Source organism: Typopeltis vanoorti, chromosome 4 (genome assembly GCF_054136105.1).
Source record: "Typopeltis vanoorti isolate ZY-2024b chromosome 4, IOZ_Tvanoo_1.0, whole genome shotgun sequence".
NCBI classification, from domain to species: domain Eukaryota; kingdom Metazoa; phylum Arthropoda; class Arachnida; order Uropygi; family Thelyphonidae; genus Typopeltis; species Typopeltis vanoorti.
This window is the reverse complement of record NC_143552.1, coordinates 28603537-28626254: the sequence shown is the minus strand read 5'-3', so window position 1 is coordinate 28626254 and position 22718 is coordinate 28603537. Positions and strand designations below refer to the sequence as shown.

The following is a 22718-nucleotide window of genomic DNA, read 5'->3' as shown; positions in this document are numbered from 1 at the left end:
AACCTAACTGAGAAGTTACTAATGTTTGAATGTGAATTCTTATATTTTAATTAGATAACCTTTTGCAGATAGTTATACTTAAATGTATATATTGTACTTTTCCACATTAAATGTTTTCTTTTGTTGAGTAAAACTTGGTGTTTGCCTGATTTTCTTTCATTGCACCACTCATAAAATTATTCGGACCTTTGCGGAAGCCTTAAATACTAGTAATAGCCTCGGCCTGAAGATAAAGAGATAATATAAGTATAGTTGATGATTGATTCCTCTATATTATTTAGACTAATCTGAATATAGGGTGGTGCAGTATAATATAAATTTCTTTATATTCAGATGAGCATCGATAAACAACTAATCAAGTATAACGGAAATTAAAGAGGTAAAGATAAGAATAAATAACCAACATAAATGGAACAGTTAGCTAGGTAGGACAACACAACAAAATGGTGCAATCAACAGGATGTGAATTCACTAGTGTAAATTAAGTAATTGAATTCTTGTGTGATAGCAGAAGTAATCCTTAAAACCTTTAAAAAAATAAATAAATTAAGTGAATCACAGTGAGCAGGTAATGAAGCAGAATCAGGCAAAGAAAAACATTATTTTAGAATTAATATTATAGGATTTAAGTTTGAAGCTGATAGATTAATATGGCTGTTACTTCCAGTACAAGAATGGAAGATAGTGAGTTTTTCCGAGCTGTAAACCCCCAACAAGTTTTTCCTCAATTCTCGGGAGAAGAATCAGATGATGTACTATCTTTTTTTTATCTTTCATTGAAAAGCTTATGGAAACAACGAATTGGACTGATTTTACTCAGAACCAAACTAACAGGCAAAACGAAAGCCTTCCTACATTCCTCCCCAATTCTAAAAGAAACCTCATCATCATCATCATCATCAAATTCCTGCCATGTACCCTCAAGGGGTGTACAGGATATGACAGTACTACATGAAAAAATTACATCATTACTAACTTCCTATCTACAATTTTCCTCCAAAATAAAAAAAAAGAAACCTTAGATTACAAAAAATTTAAAGAATTGCTAATCTTGGAGTTTTCTTATAAAAAGGGTCCCATCCAAACTTTGAGGCAGTTTTACACATGTGTGCAAGGTGATAAGGAAAATGTAACTAACTACTTTAATAGATTTTTGACCATTGCTCAATCCATAAGAACCTCTGATGAGGAAAAACCTCATCTGGAATGGATCACCTTCCAACAGTTTAGATTGGGATTACTTGACAAATTAAGGGAAGAAATCTACAAAAAGCGAGCTAAAATCTTGGAAGGGTGTTATAATTTAGACAGGGAAAGAGATATTAAAAGAAATTACCCAGGTTTCTTCCATGAGACAATTATTAATGCAAGACTGCAATAATGTAGTCCCCTCCTCTTCAATTCTCAAGTGCAATTTAGAATGCTCTCATGACAGTGATACTGATTGTCAAGAGCTCCTCAACAGCAATAAAGTCTTACTGAATAAAAAGGCAAGGATAGAGGATCACCAGTGGTACACAGAGAAGGGAAGGGAAACCCTTATGTCAGATATAAAACAGACAACAGATCCTGATTTGATAAAATATGCTAATCATTATAAAGGAATAAATCCCCTTCTACAAGATATCCTACAGAAAAAAGGAAATGGGCCAGATTCACTGAGTCACAATACCTACAAGATGCAAAATGTAGCAACAGCAGAAGTGAAGGGAAGACTACCCTTGTCACTTGTACGAGGATTAGTTGAGGAAATCCTGTGTGACATATTGTTGGACACTGAAGCTCATGTATCCGTCATTCCCTTTTCCCTGGCAAGAAGGTTCATTGATAAGTTCCCTGATAACAACGCCTAGTTACAAAATCCCATGAAGATAATTGGAATTACTAAGATTGAGATGTTAGCAATTTTGAGAGTGAATGCAAGACTCTCCATACCCTGTTTTCCAGTGGATTTCTCATATGACCTCCTTGTTCTCCCGGAGGTTGCTGACACAAGTGACCAAATCATTTTGGGTCTTGATTTCCTGGAGAAACACCAATTCATGTGCGATTTTACCACAGGAACTATATCACTGTGTGGAAAGAAGTATCAACCAAAATTTAAGGCAAGGAATGAGAGGAGAGCGCGTGAAGCACCAGAAATAAAAGTAATAAATTCAGAAGAGGAACTAAGTGTTAGAAAAGGGAAGTTGTTACTTGAGGCCATCAGTTCATCGAGGTCTGAACAAGATAAGATAGAGATCAGCGAGTTTATTCATTTGATGTTCCAGCATTATTCTAGTTTTTACTGAGGATATTAGTTCATTGTCCTACACTAACAAGATAGAACATGCTATCCAGATCACAACAGAGTCACCTGTGTATGTTAAACAATATCAGACCCCCCTTAAATACCTGGATAAACTTCAGACACTACTACAAGACTATGAAAAGGCTGGCATCATTGAAAAATCAAATTCCCGATGGAACAGCCCCTTCATATTGGTGGAGAAACCTAATGGAAGTCTGAGATTTATGTGAGGATTTATGTGAGGTTAACAAGGTCACCAAGCCCATTGATTTCCCTCTATGCAACATCGAAGAATTGTTAATAGATCTGAAGGGAGCACGATACTGCTCAAAATTAGACCTGAACTCTGGCTGTTTTCAGATTCCTCTTAGGGAGGAAGACAGGAAATACTTTGCATTCACCACATGATGACAAAAGTATCAACTCTGTCGGCTTCCTAAGGGAGCCAGAAACTCAGCCATGAGTTTTCAGTGTCTAATGAACTCTGTTCTCTCGGACATGTTAGGGAGGGGAGTCATATGCTTCCAAGATGACTTGTTAATCTACTCTCCTGACTTAAAAACACACAAAGAAATCCTACTGGGTGTTCTAAACAGGATGAGCAAGGCACAACTCTCTTTGAAATGCTCAAAATGTCAATTCTTCATGAAGGAAGTTGAGTATCTAGGACATGTTGCAAGTGAGGCTGGAATAGTCCCCCACTCAAGAGATGCCATATTAAAGGCGAGAATCCCCACAACTGTAAGACAGGTTCGGAGGTACTTAGGAATGATAAATTTCTACAGAAAATTCATTCCTGTATGTTCAAAATTGATGGAACCTATTGTAAAATTAACCAAAAAGGGAGTGAAGTTTTCTTGGGGGGGGGGGGAACAAAGTATGCCTACCAATCCTTGAACCTGGCCTGACTAAATCGCCTGTCCTCACTTACCCTAAACTTGGAAAACCATTCTACCTTTTGAGGCGGATGCCTCAAGTGACACCATTGCATCCGTCGTAGAAAAGAGGAGGGGGAAGAATTTAGGCCTATTGCTTTCCTCAGCAGGAAACTCTCATCCTCCAGAAAGAATTACTCAGTCATTGAGAAAGAAACACTGGCAATTGTGCATGCCCTCAGAAAGTTTAAGTATATGTTGTTGGGACAGAAAGTCATCCTAAGATCCGATCACAAACCTCTATCTTTCCTATCCTCCATGAAAGATAAGAATCAGAGGATTATTCGATGGGCTCTGGCGATGCAAGAGTTTCAAGTTGAAATAAATTACATCCCAGGAAAAAACAACGTAGTTGCGGATTACCAATCCAGATCATTAGACACTGAGCAAGAGGAGAATGGCTGTTCAGGTAGTGGGATAATCAACTCAATACATAAAACCGAAGGGATGGCAGAAAACAAGACTAAACCCCCACATCTTCAAAATTGGGAAAAATCCATCATCGTAAAGGCCCAAAAACAAGACCCAGTATGGAAGGGAGTATATCAAAAGGCTTTGAAAGGTGAGAAACTCATAGGAGAACATTCGTTTCTCCATACATTACATATATGTATGGAGAATACAGTGATGGTCTTCTGTTATCAAAACAAGGCATCACTGGAAAATGGAAAGAAAAAATATTAGTTCCAACAGTCATGATCCCTTGGGTGCTACACACCTTTCATGATGCAGATTTGGCAGGCCATCAGGGGTTCTTTAGAACTTGTAATAGAATAAAAGATAGATACATGTGGAAGGGAATGCGGGGAGGGGGGATGTCAAGGCTTATGTGTACTCATGCCTATTGTGTCAGAAAAGGTCAAGCCACGGTGGAAAAGCCCCCCCTCCAGCCTTCCCCCCCCATGTATCCTTTCAAGCTGTGGCAATGGACATCATTGGTCCTCTTCCAACTAGTTCGAAGGGAAATAAATATATATCAGTTGTGATTGACATCTTCTCCAGATTCCTAGAGGCCACAGCTATGAAAGACCAAACTGCACAAACCGTGGCAAACAAACTTTTCAAATTAATTATCTCCAGATATGGAACCCCTCAAACTCTCCTTTCAGACCAAGGCATGACTTCACAGCTGAAGTCAATGGCATCCACAACAGACTCTGGCAGCTTATTCCACTAATTCACCACTCTCCAAGTAAAAAACTTAGCTCTAACACTATATTCTCAAAAATATCTAATGAATTAATCTTATAGAAACCCTTCAGTAATTTGAATGTCTCAATCATATCACCCCTTTTCCGACTATCAACCAATTTCTGCAGACCATAAATCTTCAACCTGTTCTCATAAGATTCATACCATAGACCTGCTATCATCTTGGTCTTATACCATAGACCTGCTATCATCTTGGTCTTATACCATAGACCTGCTATCACTTGTCTCTGGATCCTCTCCACCTCCTCCCCATCAAGAAACCCTGGCACCCAAATCTGGGCACAGTAGTCTAGATGGGGTCTTATCAAGGCTCGATACATAGGTACAATAACCTGTTTGTCTCTGCTTGTTAAAGTATTTTTCAGCAACCAAGTGATTTGATGAGCTGATTTAGCCACTTTTGCGATGTGTCCCCTAAACTTCAACTCCCTATTCACCAACACTCCCAAATCCCTGGCCTCGTCAATCTCCTGGAGTATGGTTCCACCAATGTGATATACTGCTGCTAATCTTTTCACACCAAAATGCATAACCTTACACTTTGCCACATTAAATTGACATCCATTCTCCTTAGCTCCATTCTCCAAACTATCCAAATCATCTTGCTAAATTTTGACATCCTGTGCACTCACTTTTGCTCTACCCAACTTTGCATCATCAGCAAACAAATGAACACTTCCTCTCAGATCCTTTCCTATATCATTAATGAACAAATTGAAAAGTAGTGGACTCTACTCCTAAATAAACCACTCTCTGATATCTCTCTCCATCAACCATCCTCCTATCCATCTCACCAACCCTATATCCATCCCCATATGCTGCAGTTTACTGATTAGAATTCCATGTGGTATCCTGTCAAAGGCCTTAGCACAAAACTATGCTGTCCCCCATATAGTATCCCATTTTCATCTATCCAATCCTGTATTTTTCTGTTGATTATTTTCTCCAAGACCTTGACAACGATTCCTGATAAGGGCACTGACAATTCTTTAGGTGCCACTTCACGTACGACATGAGCTGGTATACCATCCAATTCCACAGATGTATTGACATTGAGGTTTTGGAGTAGACTATTCACCTCCACTTCATTCACCACAATTCCCATATAAGCTATTGGTTCATTCATTCCTGCAATGTCACCACCTGGATGATAGACTCTTGCAAAGTGCTTGCTCAGTAATTCAACTATATCAACTGATTTGGTTACCTCCCTACCACTGGTATTTATTCTTTAAAATCATTCTGCCATATCGAAAAAACTGTTTGGGATTCTCTTTAGCCTGCATGGCTAATGTTCTTTCATAATCCGCTTTTGCTTTTCTTACCACACTCGTTACCCTTCTGGCCTGCGCTTTATACTGTTCATGTGCCTGCCGGTCACCTTTCTCCTTAAATTCCCTCCACAGTTGTTTCTTTTTTTTGCAGCTCAAGCTTAATTGTGTTATTCATCCATTTAACCACTATTTGATTTATTATTCGGACTCTAGGTATACAGTCAGCCATTGCCTCATGCAAACACTTCTTAACCACCTCCCATGCACTATCAACATCCAGCCCTTGCAGTTTTACATGCCATTGGCATTGAACCAATCAGACTCCTAAGCTTGTCATACTTACCAGCCCGATAATTTCACATGTACCCTGTTTTAATTGTAAATTCCACACCTTTAGCCACATCCCAAGTCAAGACCCTATGATCACTCTCACCAATTGGCGGCAACGTGGTCATATTCGTTACAGCCAAACTCTCAGATGCAATTACTAGGTCAAGCACTCTGATCCCTAGTATTTTTCATTACATGCTGTCACAGATAGTTATCCCTTAATACCTGCATAAAATCCAATTCCTTCCTCCCATGTGTCCTCTCCTTCTTCCAATCAATGTTACCATAGTTGAAATCTCCCATAATAATTACCCTCCTTCCACTCATTTCTTCTATTTGCTTATGCATACTATCTCCACCATCTATTCCATCACCTGGTCTATAGCAGCACCCAACTGTATATTTTGTTCTGCTAGCCTCAATCTCACACCAAATAGCCTCAAATGTGCTCATTTCTTTATCCTGCAGTTCCACTTCTATTCTCCTTGGCTGTAGCTCATCAGCTATCATCAATAACACTCCTTCCCCCCATTTTATTCTCCCTGTCACTCCTGAACACACCATGCCCCTCACATTCAATCCCACTAGCTATATCATCTTCTGTCAGCCATGTTTCACTAATGCCAATAACCTGTGACCTGGAAGTGCCAACCAAGGCCAAAAATTCTTCCTTCTTGTTCCTAATACTTCTGGCATTAGTATACATGAATTGCAGAAGCCCACTTCCCCATCCCTATTTTGATGCCTTATACTAACACTATCCAATTCTGATTTGTTGTCCATCGTACTCGCTCAGGCATATTACACACATTCATACACTCAACTGTCTCCCTAAAGTCTGCATAGGTCACTCCTATGCAGACTTCCCCCCCCTCAATAACTCTAGTTTCCCTGATTCTGCACATCCACTTCATTCAACAACACCTTTTCCAGTCTCCATACACCAAATCCATTCAAATGTAAACCATCCATCTTATATAAATCCTTTCGCCCATCGACCTCCCTCCACACATCCACAAATTCCACACCACTCCTCCTGCATAATCCGTGCATAGTCAGAAATTTTAGCCCTCCTTCTATACTCTTCACTGTCATACCGTAGCAACAGACTCACCATCCTAACTCTCTCACTCTTCTCTTTTACTACCTCTAGCAATTCCTTCAAATCATCTCTCGTAGCCATTTTGTTTCCTTTCAAATCATTCGTTCCTGCTACTACTATCAATTCTTTCACCCTCTGTTTTTGCATTCTAATTGACTCGCTTACGTCCTTAACATTCGCAACAGGTTGGTACAATTTTGTTAAACTCTCATCTATCACACCTCTTACTAAAGAATCTGTACAACACTCGCTCTTTCATTTTGTTTACACTCACTATCATACTCTTATTTTTCTTATCATACTTTTGCTGTTTATTAGTTGGTACGCTCGGTAAACATTTTTGCCAATGCTCCAGCTGCCGATTTGCCCTGTATATCGCTCCACATAACCGTGCAATCTCAGTCATTGCATCTGTCTCATCATTTTTATCATCCGTTTATGATGTCAAAGCTTGCCATCATATCTGAAAATGTCAGTTTAATGTCTTGTATTCTTTACAAAATTCTGTGAAATTTTGTTAATTCAGAAGTTGAGTGGCCAATGACAGGGTGGATAAGGTTTGACAGGAATCTTGAGACTTTGTAGGTAGGGACGCCTATGGAATCCACAATAGGCCTAAGTGGACAATTACATTTGTAGTTTTGGTGCTTTGGGGTCCAGAATATATATGGAGAATATATGGAAAACCCCAAATCTGGGGTACATTAGTTCCATATCTATTACTGTTCTACCTAGTCTCCAATCTTTTGTACAGTATCCCATTTCTCAAGCCACCATCTGCACCATTCCTAACTATTTCCCTGCTCATAGCAGTAACGTAATCAGAGAAGAGGCAACCTCTCCAAATATCTGTGTCTTTCCATATTGTGATGCAATCTATCACTTCGATATGTCTCTCTTCCATCACAAAATGTCCTTGAAACATGCACACATCTCAGACTTCACTCTCTAATTTCATTCTTAATATAATGTAATTCTTTATTACCATTCTCTTCAACTCTACAATACTGTATTATAATATATCATTACCATTGTAAAATCTCATATAAAAAAAAAAAAAAAAACAGTAAAAATTTTCTATGTCGATTTTACGTAGGAATTAAAATTACAAGTATTTTACATAAAATACTTGTAATTAAAATTAAAATAATGTTTAACTCACTTTTACTGTATTAAATCTGGTAACAAATTGTTAGAATATTTTTGTAAGAACCACTAGAATTGTAAAAACAAAAAATAAGCTCAGACAGGATTAGGCAAATAGATCTAAGGCTAGTGAAAATTGTGAAGGTCACCAGATTACGAGTTTTCCTGCCAAAACTCAACGATAGCATGGGTGGTGGAGAAAAACCCTCCAGTAAATCTGGGGGACTTAATTTGAAGAAGGGCCAAGATTGGGAGAGTGAGATAAAGGCAGAAATTGAGGGGCCAAAGGGCTCTCACTTCGAAGTTGTTTCCAGTGCCAAGACTTCTCCGAGGATGGGGGAGAGTCACGTTCCTTCAAAGATGGGAAGTTAGATAGCAGCGGAGACTGTCTTTTCAAGATGTCCTACTGTATGATTCTTCGATGATCTATATGTGTGTGTGTGCTGTAGTATTGCTGCCGTAACCTAGAGCCCGATCGGAGATTTTTTTGGAAGAAGCGGAACGTGCTTGTATACCTTTAGGATCTAGGACTATATGTAACGAGCTGGCAAGATTGTAAGAAAGATATTTTATGTTAATTCCTAGATTGTGAAATTTAAGCGATGAATGTTGGTTCTATTGTCGATTAGCAAAGGAAGTATTAGAGAAGTCAAAAAGCCATACTTCTGTTTGAACGTGAATAAGTAATATATAGTTTTAAGGAATTTGCTAATGTTGTGTAATGCAAAGAAATAGAATGTGGATTTAAACTGAATGTGGTTAAAAGGCCTTAACTTTTTCCTGTTTATAACGTGAGTAAAGATAAAGTGTGTTTAAGTCTATCCATGTGTCTGAAAATTTATGTGAAATTTTACTGTCTTTGTCTTAAAGCTTAAATGAAAATGCTTGAATAATCGTATGGAGAATTAGACATGTGATTTGTATTGTCTCCATTGTTATCTAGTTGTATTAGGCTGAACCAGACACTTGATATGCGCAGTTTAACTTTTATAATTAATTTGTCTAAGAATGAATAAACATGTTTGTTTTGTTAATAGCTTGCCTGATCTTGCCTTACCAGTGCACTGTCTCATAAAAATATAGAACCTGTGTGACCAAAGAATAGTGATAGCCATGACTGACCAATATTAAGAATAAGGAGTTGTTTAAAATAGAGTTAATTTAAGAGATATTTCTCGTACTTAGCTGATTGTTTCTCTTGCATGTAAGAGAAAGAAAAACAATTATTTTATGAGATCCTTAATGGCACAGTCGAAAATAAAAATAAATTTTTAAGGATCAATACAAGAGAAATACAACAAGGCAGATTAAGGAATTGATTCCAGCCAGAACATTTTACTGTGTCTACACTTTGAGCGCATGAAATAGCTTACTTACGGCCTTGAGAGAAAGGGGGGGAGTAAAACTATAGACTAAAAGGATTAAGAATAATCACAAGTTTTGTGCATGAAGAACTAGCTCAAGCAATGACTATAAACTCGGTATTACGACTGATAAGAAAAAGACTACAAAGGTGCAGTCTGATGTAATAACAAATAACAAAATAATATCATCATAGAATTAAAAGATAGATATTATTACACTATCCTTCTCACCTCATAGTTTTCTTCTCTGTTGTTCCTGCAGGCAAGCACTTCTCTAACATTCTTTCTGTGCTCCTCTCTTGTATCACTGAATCTCCACACATTATACTCCTCACAACCACTGAGGTCAGCTTTGCTTTGGTACTTCAATGTTCACACCTTAAACTGGCTTCCTTTCACTAAATCTACAAATCAAAATCGAGGTGCCAAAGTATTTGCCGTTACAAATCAGCTGTCCAATTGTCCATCAAGAACAATGGATAATTTTCACTATCCTTCCAACACCATGGACCTTTTCTTAACCAGTTCTTCAAACTAAATTGCAGGTGTCAGTTCTCCTCATGATAACTTAGACCATGTTTCTTCCTTGTCCATGTTGACTTTATTATAGAACATCCTCCACCTAGCTATTCTCAGTCTTGTATTCTTAGGAACTGCAACATTAACAAATGAGATGATCACGTTCTTTGATTGATATCGATACTATTTCCACTTGCTTAATAGAATCACCTGCTACTCTGACTGAATAACTTAAATAATTCATGCTGAAATAAGGACTTTCATCTCCAACTCAAATATTCATTCCCCTCCCCCAGATGACTATCCAAGCATTAGTACTCCAACAACTGTATCAAAGCAGTCAGAAATAAAACAACATATTTCATTTGGCTTGAGTTAAAAACCCTAATACTGCATTACCCTAGCTGCAACATACATGTGTATATACAAAGCCATTGACAAATGTGACTATGAATGAATAAAATAATGAGTGGGGAATATGGAAAGGTTGAATGATTCTGAAGTTTCAGGAGATAGTCTCAATTGAAAGGATGAATGGCAAACAAGAGTGTCTGACTTACAGTGAGAGAGAGATCGATGAGCCGAGAGCAGGTGGAATGTCTGTGGAATGAGATGAGAAATGTGAAAGATGAAATTAAGCGAATGGAAGTGATGAATGCAAGGCGAATCAGGGGGGGAATGAGAGAAGAGGAGAAAGACTGAGAGAGTTATGGGAAGAAGAGAGAATAGGAACAGTATAAGAGAGGGAATGACAGAAGAAGATAGAATGGGAACAGTAGAAGAGAGGGATTGAGAGAAGTTGTATGAATGATACAGGTCAGAATAGGATAAGTGGAAGATAGGGAATGAGTGTCTGATATAGGAATGACAGAAGAGGAAAGAATGGAAACAGCAGGAGAGAGGGAATGAGAGGAATGCAAGGGAGCACAGGGACTAGAGATAGAGTGATGTCAGGAAGGCAGGTAAGTAGGGGAGCACAGAGAGAAACTGTTATAAGAGAGAGAGTGAGAGATGCATGTGGGCAATCGAGGAATATGGTGGTAAGAGGTGTAATGTATGGGAACTCAATGACCCGTGGTGTTCAAGATAGGATGCGTGAGGAATGTTTGCCAGGAGGAACGATAGAAAGTGTGGCTATGGCAATTAAGTGAGGTGAAAGGGTGGATGAGATCATTGTGATGGTGGGAACAAATGACTTGAGTGGTGGTGGTGTAAATAGGGCAGCGAGAGATATGAGATTCTTGCTTGAGGTTGTACGAAAGAAGACACAGAGAGGAAAAATAGTGTGTGTGTTGCCTAGGTATGATAACGTCTAGCTGAGCAGAAGAGTGGTGATATTGAATGGCATAATAGCGAGAATGTGTCAGAAGGAGGATTCAAATATGTGGATGCTTGGAGTGCATTTGAGAGCAGAGAGGAATTGTATGCAAGAGACTGCTTGCATTTGAATGAGGAAGGACTTAGGCATTTGGAGAGATTGCTGTTCTGAACGAGTCAGTGTGTCCCATTGTGGATGGTAGCAGGGGTGGCCTCTTGTGGGAATGGGTACTTGGGAGAAGGGGGATGGCATCAGGTAATGCTGAGCCCAGTGGAGTCTAGAGGGAATAATGCTGGGTATAGAAACAATGGCATTTTTATGCTTTATACCAATGCAAGGAGTATTCAGAATAAGGGAGAGGAATTGGTGGCACTGATAGCATCAGCCTGGCCAAAAATTATTGGGATCACAGAGACGTGGTTGACAGAAGAGGATATAATAACAGGAATAGAAGTTGCTGGGTACAGCATTTTTCAGCAGGATAGGAAGGGAAAGCATGGTGGTGGAGTACTGCTTATGATAAGTGACGACCTATGTCCTCTAAGAGTGGAGGCTTTGGAATTTTGTGACACTAATTATTTTGAAAGCATATGGTGTGAGGTGGAGGTGGGCAAGACGGGATATTTAGTGGGGTGTTGCTACAGACCAAGGAGCACAGAGGGTGGGGACCAGGAGATGTTCAGACAGTTGAGCGTGGCAAGTGCAAGAAGAACGATTGTTATGGGAGATTTTAACTACAGCATTATAGATTGGGGAAAGGAAGATGCATGTAGCAATAAAGGAATGGAATTTCTAGAATTCTCGAGGAACAAATTTCTTAGGCAACATGTAACAGAGGGAACAAGAGGTTCAAGAGTTTTGGATTTGGTTATAACATCCGAAGAGCTGATAATAACTGAGATGACATCTCTCTCTCCCACAGCTGGAGAGAGTGACCATATGGTTTTGACTTGGAAAATGAATAGACATACAGGAGTATCAAAGAGACAGAACCGTATGTGGAATTATAAAGCAGGTGATTATAATAGTCTTAGACGTCAATTTGGGGAAGTTTCGTGGAAGGAGGAATTGGAAGGCCGGGATATCATTAGTGCTTGGGAAATTGTGAAGGAATATTTGTTTAGCAGCAATAGTAATCTGTATTCCACAAGTGAAGAAGAGAACACAATTTGGAGTAAAGTGGATGACAAACAATAATAAACAGGAGCTACATACGAAAAAGAGGCTATGGAAGAGATATGAGGAGACAGGTGAAGAGAAGATGCATAAAGAATATAAGATACAGGCCAGAAGAGTGACTAGTATGGTAAAGAAGGCAAAACTGGAATATGAGAAAAGATTGGCCCTTAGATCCAAGGAAAATCCTAGAGAATATTTTAGCAATGTGGCCAGTAGGAGAAATGATTCTGGAAGAATGACATTGTGGGATAAAAATGGGAATAGAGTGACTGATGCAGAGGACATAGTAGAATTGTTCAATGAACACTTTATTGGAGTATTTCATCCTGGAGGAATCAATTTGAATAATAGAGAGATAGAGCAGGTTCGGGGTTTAGAGATGCAGGAGGAAAGTGTGTTCCACATACTGAGTACTCTGGATGTTAGTAAAGCTGTGGGATTGGATGGTATTTCACCATGAGTTTTGAGAGAATGTGCTAAGGAACTGATAGTGCCCTTGACCTGGCTTTTCAATGAAAGTCTGGCTGTGAGAAAGGTACCCATGGAATGGAAGGAATGTAAGATAGTGCCACTGCATAAGGGCGGTAGCAGACTGGAAGTGTCTAATTATAGGCCAGTTTATGTGTCATCAGTAGTTAGCAATATCTTGAAGAAAGTAGTGAAGGACCATATACAGCATTCAGCAGATGAGGGTGATGTTATCAGTGAGAGTCAACATGGATTTGTGAAGGGGCGCTCTTGTTTTAGCAATATGCTAGCCTTTTATGATAAAGTTACAAGAGCATTAGATGAGGGAAAGGCATATACTGCCATTTTCTTAGACTTAGCAAAGGCATTTGACAGGGTGCTACATGATAAGCTGATATTCAAGTTGCAACACGTGGGTCTGGATGTCAGGTTTGGTCAACTGTATTCAGGATTGGCTATCCAATAGGTATCAGAGTTATGTATGGTGGAATAATATCAAAGAGGCAGAAGGTTAGAAGTGGGGTTCCACAGGGCTCAGTACTGGGACCTATATTGTTTAATCTTTATATCAATGACAATGTCCGTGGCCTGCAGGGGGATATTTGGTTGTTTGCAGATGATGTGAAGCTGGGAAGGGTTATTAGTGATAGTGCAGATGTGGTAGCCCTGCAATAGGATTTGAATAAGGTAGATACATGGGAAATGAATGTGGGTGTCGGTTTAATGCAGCAAAATGTAAGGTCTTGAGGTTTGGGACACATCGATTTGACGCTGCATACTCTTTGGAGGAGATATACTGGAGGAAGTAGGGGAGACAAGAGATCTGAGGTTAATGGTTGATAGAAACCCGAAATTCAAGGGCATATTGCAAAGGTGGTGAAGGCAACATAGAGGATTGCTGCAATAATGAGGACACTGACCTGCAGAGATAAAATGGTTATCATTTCGTTGTATAAGACTCTGATCAGACCACACTTAGACTATTGTTCTCAAATCTGATCCCAGATTTGAAGGGGATAAATTAACTGTGGAAAGGGTACAAAGGCAGATAACAAAGATGGTGTGGGGACTGCACAATGTTAGTTATGAGGATCGGCTGAAGGAGTGTGGATTGCAGAGTTTGGTGGATAGAAGGAGGGGTGATATGATTCAGACTTTTAAACAGTCGAGAGGTGGTTACAGGGTTGATACTGGGGAGTTCTTTCACTTGGTTGAACAGCAGGAATGAGTCATGACAAGGAGCCATCCCTGGAATTTGCGAAAGGAAACTGTGAGAAAGAGGGTGAGGAGTGGTTTCTTTGCATGGAGGGTGGTTGAACCATGGAATGCATTGCTTGATGGAGTGGTGAGAGCGAGAACGGTCAATGCATTTAAGGAGTGGTATGATAGACTGTGTTTCTTAGAAAGGACCTCCCACAATGAGTCTTTTGACTCCATGGATGCCTGAATAATAATAATAATAATAATAAAGACCAACTGCCCAAATAGCAATCAATTCCTCTAAGTCATTTGATAAAACTACAAGAAGCAACTTCTGCCCCTTCTATATTTCCACCTGTCTTTCACATCCATTGTTACATCTCCTAAAGATGAGAATCCTGGTTTCAGTCTTTACAACCAACTCTTGTACAGATGACCAGGACAAATAATCTTCTTTCACTATGCGTTATTCCAGTTTCCTATTCAGGGTCTGCGTGTTACCTTAGATGCAACTTCTTGTTAGTACCACTCCCAACTGACCTCTCACCTAACCTGCTGGGGGAGGGGATAACCAGGACAAATAATCATCTAAAATTTCCTTGTTTTTTGAAAGAAAGACATCAGTAAAATCCAGTGGTGGCCGGTGAAAATTTTAAGTGGGGGTGCTGCATATACAAAATTTAAAAAAATAAAAAAAAAAATTTTTCCTAATCAGTAAATAATTTATTAATAAATAAATTTACATATTAAAAAATTGCTTCGTTAAGTAAAAAGTTTCGTATCTCACAGAAATCGTGCACACAAGCATAGGATACACTGCCCAAACGAGCAGTGTCGGAATCACTTGTATCATGCAATGACAAGAGTAAATGAATATTGGAGAGTCTAGCTGCGATAATTCTCACACTGCATTAGATCACAGTGCGTTTGTTTCGTGTAATGATAATTGAAAAAAATATAATTCTTTTCATACTTTCAACAGTGACACTCGTCATAATTCAGCCTTGTATCTATAATAAATAAATAATTATGTTATTTTCACAAAATAAAATAAGATTTACAAAAAATAGTTCACCCTCACCATGAACATGTGCCAATAATGTTTCATATCTCACAGAAATAACGCGAGCAAGCATACGATACTGCCCAAATGAGCAGTGTCGGAATCACTTGTAATGTGCAATGAGAAACGCAAATGAATATCGGTGAGTCTAGATGAAATTGGCCTAACAAGATAATTCTGACACTGTGTTAGATCGCAGTGCATTGGTTTCATGTAACGATAATTGAAAAAATATAATTATTTTCATATTTTCAACAGTGACACTCATCATAATTCAGCCTTGTATCTACAATAAATAAATAATTACATTATTTTAACAAAATAAAATAAGATAAGATTTACAAGAAATAGTTCACCCTCACCAAGAAAACGCACCAATAATAAAAGTTTCATATCTCACAGAAATAACGCGTGCAAGCATACAATACACTGCCCAAACGGGCAGTGTCGGAATCACTTGTAACGTGCAATGAGAAACGCAAACAAATATCGGCAAGTCTAGCTGCAATTTCAATTATCACAGTGCATTGAAAATAATAATTGAAAAAAGATAATTCTTTTCATATTTTCAACAGCCACTCATCATAATTTATCTATAATAAATAAATAATTATATGTTATTTTAACAAAATAAAATAAGATTTACAAAAAATAGTTCACCCTCACCACAAACATGCACCAATAATAAAAGTTTCGTATCTCACAGAAATAACGTGCGCAAGCATACGATACACTGCCCAAACGAGCAGTGTCTGAATCACTTGTAACGTGCAATGAGAAGAGCAAACGAATACCAGCGAGTTTAGCTGCAATTGGCCGAATGTGATAACTCCGACACTGTGTTAGATCGCAGTGCATTTGTTTTGTAATCTAAAGAATTAATTGAACAATTCCAATTATTAACTATTCAATCAATGTCAAAACATAAGCTGTAACCTTTAACATGTTGTATTGCATTTATATAATGTTGTAAGCATTGTTATTATTTATAAACACAAACAAAATTTAATTTTTTTATTTTTTCCTTGGGGGTTACTGCAATGTCACAGTGCTTATGTACAAGCCGCCACTGGTAAAATCCTTAATGACTTGAATACCAATAAGTTTCCTGGTCCTGAGAATACTTCCCTACCTAACAGCACCCAAAATTTGCACTCCAGAATTAAAATGGCCTGGTTGGCCGAGTGGTTAGCGTATCCGCTCTTCAGCCAAAAGGCTGCGGGTTCGAATCCCACCGTGGGCATGGATGGTTGTGATTGTCTGTGGAAATACCAGTGGTGGTCGGCGGTAGATGCCGTTGGTGTAGTTGCGGTCAGTTGGTGACTAAAGGGTGGAGACAGAGTTGTAGAGCCCTTCCTCGACGAGTCCTTGGACTCCATGGAGGTGTCAAATAATAATAATAATAATAATAATAATAATAATAAATAATAATAAAATCCATCCTAGAGTCTGAATAAGTCATCATACTCACCTGTGATCTATCCAACAACATGGAAATAAGTGGTGGTTCCTATGATAATACAAAAAGATGTAAATAAGTTACAAGATTAGATGTGATATTGGCTCATAGACTACAAGAAAGTTTTCTGCCAGCCTAGTTGGCCGAGTGGTTAGTGTATCTGCTCTCCAGGCTACAGGTTCGAATCCAGACATGGGCATGGATGTTTGCGATTGTCTGTGAAAATACTAATAATGGTGAATAGTGGTAGATTACATTGGTGTAGTTGCGGTTCAGTGTAGTTGGTGAATTGAGTGGAGACAAAGAGTTGTAGAGTAAGTGCCCTCCCTCGATGAGTCATTGGACTCCCTGGAGGTGTCACGTAATAATAATAATTATTATTGTTAATACTAATCTCTGAACCTATGGTACATTAGAACCATAGGCAGAATGAGTTATATAATCTATTTTCTCTTACTCTAAAGACCAAATATAGAATTTTTTAAGCCACTTCATGCCTCCCATAAGCAGGATGGTAGTCTCCCAATGGGTGGTGAAATTTATCTACTACCTAGACTTTCACAGACATCCATGCCACCATAAAATTGAAACATATAATCTGTTGTTGGAGAATGAGCATATTATCCACTCAGCTAGCCAGACACTGCAGAGAAAATTGGCAGTACCTCACTGAGGTTGTTTTAGGTCTCTCTTAAATAAGACACACAATTTCAAGGGAACAGAAAGAGGGTAATGTAGTTCCCAAAATAGATGTAGCACATATCCATCAGGTATTTCAGAAGCAGTATTTAATATGCTGGAAAAATATGTAAATGGCCAGCAAGAATGAGTATGTTGGAATAATTTTTATTGACCTATGGTTGGAAAGACATTGATTCAAATCCCATGTTGGATGCAAAGAAACTTGATAAGTCTTTTAAACTGAACATCAGTTAACTGACACTCATATAGAAGTGACATGTTTTTTCTTTTGAGCTTTAATCCCACAAAATAGAAATCCTGGACTGAGAACACACACTTCAAAGACAATAGTAGATAGTATTAACTATCATGTCAAAGTGATAATTAGATTATATGAAGCCATGTTATTTAGCTGTGACAGGCAAACTGAGACTAGCTTTTAAGGAGAGGCGAGGTCAGGTGAGATAAAGTTGATTACAATGTAATAATCTATGGAGAAAGCTCAGTTTCTCACAGGCATACCAATTTTTTTATTTTTTTAATTAAACTCTCACCAATGAAAGGCTGCCCTATAATAGATAAATACCATGGATGTGAAAGAAATTATAATTTTTTATTATTTTATTTATTTTTATGCAATCCAGAAAATCTGCTCTAGGGCCAAAATATGGAACTTATTCATGCCATTTCAGTCCTCTGAATTTACTCCACCTAATTTACTTACTTTCTATGCTAAAGTGACAGCTGAGTTAGATAAAAGAAACAGCTACACCATGAAAGTTTTGGTATTGTTATGTAAACTAAAGCAAATGGAGAAAATTATGAATCTGGTAAGATTATGAGCATGACAGACAGCAGGAAGAAAACATTTGACAATGGTGTGTCAAAGGGCTCTGTACTTGGAATACTTCTGTTAAATACTATATGCACACTAATGATATCAAGACCTGGCTGGGGGAGGGGATATTCATATATTTGCAGATGATGCAAAACAAAGAAAGGAAACATTCAATAAAGGCAAAGAATAAATTCTGCAAGATGATTTAAGTAGACTGTCATTATGGGCAGGGACTCAAACGGAGGATACCAGTTTTACGTGGCAATCTTAAAAGATCACACACTATGTATTCCTTTTTTTTTTTTTTTTTTTATATATGACTCCCATTCATGAAGGGTTGTAAGACTACAGTACATTACTATTGTGAGTGGGCTAAGGATTTTTTTTTATCCTTTTATTAATTTTTTGTATTTTTTAATCAAATTTTTTTTTATTTCAAACCCTACTCTTTGGACCAAGCACAGAACTTTTTCAAACCACTTCAGGCCTCTAATAAGCAGGTCAGTAGTCTCATACTGGGCATCTCTCACCTAAAGGAAATCACAAAAATCCAGGATTCAAATCCACAGCATGTTGGTTGGAGTGAAGATATGCTAAACACTCGGCCAAACAGGCCAAAAAATGTGGGAATTTGGGGGTTGATTATAGACAATCATTTAAAGTTCAGAGAATATACTGCCAAAGCGGACAAAATAGTGGAAACAATTCCTTGGTTGTTGACGAAACAAGTAGGGCTAAGAAAGCTAGCATTAAGGAATTATTAAGCCCTTGTATGTAGTCATATCAAGGCCTTATTATTATTATTATGTGACACTTCCAAGGAGGCCAAGGACTCAACACGGGAAGACACTCTACTCCGCTCTGCTACACACATATCACCCTCTCCCCTACTGCTTAATTTTTCCCCAACACACAAATACCATCTACTATCCATCACTACCAACAACAGTATTTTTTGTCTGTAAATTGTATGTGTTCTGATGGCCAATTTGGCTGTATGCATAAAAAACCTGAGTTTCCAGGAGAAAAGCCCTGCTACCTCCGTATATCAGCTAACTCACCGTCAATTAAAAAACCCATATAAAGATTCCTCATGTCATGATGAGAATCAAACTCGGGTCTTTTCCAATTGAAGGGCGCAATGTATTGTCGTTTTTGCGATTGCATTACGGAGACATAACTCAGTATACTAGCTGCAGGTTCTACTAATCTATTTTGTAAAGTGGTGTACCAGTAGAATGGTAACCAAAGGGGAATGTAAGAACATTGCTAGTAGTCAGTGAATGAGTTTATGGAGAGGCGTGATTGGAAACATGCAAACAATGACAGGTGTGTGGCCTCATGCAATGAATCTTTGGACTCCATCCAAATTATAACAACAGTTAACAACATACATAGTTTATTCACAATATGATACAATGTGAAAAGGGAAAAGAAATTTATATTAAAAATTAAATATTGCAAATTATGGTCTTCCAGTAACAACAAAATTGTCAATCAAAATAAATAAATAAAAAAAAACCCAGCAAATAATAAAAAAGTTCAAACTTAATATAAAACACACAATCTGTGATTACGCCACCCCAATATACACTAGTGGCCAAAATTGTGGAAACCTTTTGGGAAAAGCGTATTTCTGAGGTTTGATGGCTCATAACACCACTTTTTTCTGGAGTGATACCATAAAATTAAAAATCAATGGAAACATAATTTTGGAGTAATACCATCAAGTTATATATCAATGGAAAGATAATTTAATTAAGAATGTAATGCAATAACTTTTGTGAAGGTTTTTTTTTATTAGAACAGCAGTTATAAAGAAGAAAAATTAAACACATAGAAAAAATTATACAAAAATTCTCACAGTGAGAGTTAATACTTAGTTGGGTAACCTTTAGCGTTAATTATGGCCCTACAACACCTTCCCATGGAGCGAACCAAGCTTTTTAGTTCTGCAGCTGTTATAATGTGAAACCAAGATTGAATTATTGCTTCTATTAATTGGGTTTTATTGGTGGGATGCTTCTGACTAACAAGTTTCTTTAGTCGGCTCCATAGATTTTCGATTGGGTTAAGGTCTGGGCTATTCCCAGGCCATTCCAGCAGTGGAATATGATTATCTTGAAACCACTTTTTGCACACAGCAGCAACATGGCATGGAGCTGAATCCTGTTTAAATATAAATGCTTCATTATCTTGGAAAAGATCACGTGCAGAAGGCTTCTGTTTGAGCTCAAGTATTTCATTTATGTATTTTGGGACATTTATATTCCCATTAATTACGCAAATTCTGCTCACACCTTTTGATGTCATACAACCCCAGATCATCACACTAAGTGGGTGTTTCACGGTAGGTGTAATGCAATTGGGATGCAAATCTTATCCGATTCTTCTCCTTATGTATTTTATGCCATCACTAAACAGGGAGATTTTGGTCTCATCATTCCAAATAACACTATCCCATTGTTCCGCTGTCCAGTTAACATGGGTTTTAGCCCAGTTTAATCTTTTCAACCTTTGTTTGAGAGATAAAAATGGCTTTTTTCATGGAATTCTAGCATTTAGACCAAATTCCTGCAGTCTGCGCCGAACAGTCCTTGCACTCAACTTCATATTGTATTGCACCATTTCATCTTGTATATACCCAAATGATTTTCTTTTGTCACGTAGGCACAGTCTCTCAATTCTTCCATCATCACTTGCTGTTGTGCACCTTTTCCTGCCTTTACCAGTCTGGTGTTGTAGTGACCTGTAGAGTCTGGTTTTGGAGTCTCCTTATACCTCTTCAAAAATTTAGAAATGCCACCTTTGGTTAAGTTTGCACCAATTTTTCTTCTAATTTCTTCATAACTGTAGCCTTGTTCACTTAATAGTACTATTTTATATCGCTTTCTGGGTGACAAATCAACTCTTTGCGCCATTTCTTTAATTTTATTACGTTTTACAAGCACACTAAATGAAAGAACTCACAAAAAAAAAAAAAAAAAAACTTGATAGCAATCACATAACGCAATGACAAATGTCCTCTCAACTCTAATACATGACATCAATAGCTGAATCCTGCTGTGACCTTATTGGCTCATTGCCACAACAAGATGACACCCGATTGGCTCTCTAAACACTCATGCTCATTGGCTACATTCCATGAAGGAAAGCTACTTCATATCAACCTAAGCAAGTTGTGCTTCTTTTTTCTGGTTATTTGGTTATAACTTTACATAGGATACAGATAAATGAACAAACTTTGTTGCATTACATTCTTGATTAAATTATTTTTCCATTGATGTATATAATTTTAAGGTATTACACCAAAAAAAAAAAAAAAGTGAAAGTGGTGTTATGAGCCATCAAACCTCAAAAATACACTTTTCCAAAAGGTTTCCACAATTTGGCCACTGGTGTATTTAGACAAAGTGTATATTTACAATTATTTTAAAAATCGAGACGTAAGGGAAAAACTTCATCATAACATATTAATAACGGATTCACGTTAATATAAATGTCTTAGTGTGCGTGTTTTATAGGCAATGATTGCTAAGAAACTTAACCCCCAGTTTCACAAATAAAGGCATTTGAATGAACTTAAGTGATTCATTTATTAATATGTTATGATGTATATTTTTACAGGAATGCAAAAAAAAAAAAAAACGGAACGCCTTATTATTATTATTCATGATACCTCCAAGGAGTCCGAAGACTCATCGCGGGAGGACACCAACTGTTTCCACCACTACACCGAACCTCTACCAATCATATGACCCGAAATAATGCTCTTGTTGCAATAAGAAGATATTACGTTACCCAGTAATGAATCTGCTGTAATGAAAAAGCACCAGCTCTTTTTATCATACATTTCTCTAGATAAACATAAACATTTGAAAACCAGTTTTTAAAATAGATTACTCCAATTTAAAATGCATAACCATGTGATTCTTCAAAATAGGAGAGCATTGTCAATCTTTACCTCAGTATTTGAAACGCTTCTAAAACGAAATTTTAAAGCACAATACACAAACCCGATGTCACACAACAAACTCGAAACCAAAACTAAACTACCAGACACTTTTACTGAACGACCCACAGCTGCCAGACCAGTCGACTTCTGCGCATGTCATCAGAAGGAGAATCCATTCTGATAATAGGGTAATCATTCCGTCTTGTGGGATGAGTTGTTTATTATTAAACTTCGGAAAATTAACTTTTATTTTATGACCATCGTAGTTTTTAAAGTGGTAACTTTTGCTTGTATAACAGATGGAAAATTTTACGTATAAAGCACATGATTTCGAGTTTTGGTGACCAATTCGTACTACCTTAATTTTTCCCCTTCATCATGAATT

At 37.8% G+C, this 22718-nt stretch overlaps 1 protein-coding gene across 1 annotated transcript in view; it reads right to left on the bottom strand.

The window, feature by feature from the left end:
- LOC150107186 (NFX1-type zinc finger-containing protein 1-like) overlaps nucleotides 1-22446 on the bottom strand; it is a 138435-nt gene extending 115989 nt beyond the window's left edge. Inside the window, exon 1 of the mRNA XM_090391727.1 lies at nucleotides 22343-22446. The gene's annotated coding sequence lies outside the window, so the exon portion shown is untranslated. The remainder of the gene's footprint in view (nucleotides 1-22342) is intronic.
- Between the last annotated feature and the right edge of the window lie 272 nt (nucleotides 22447-22718).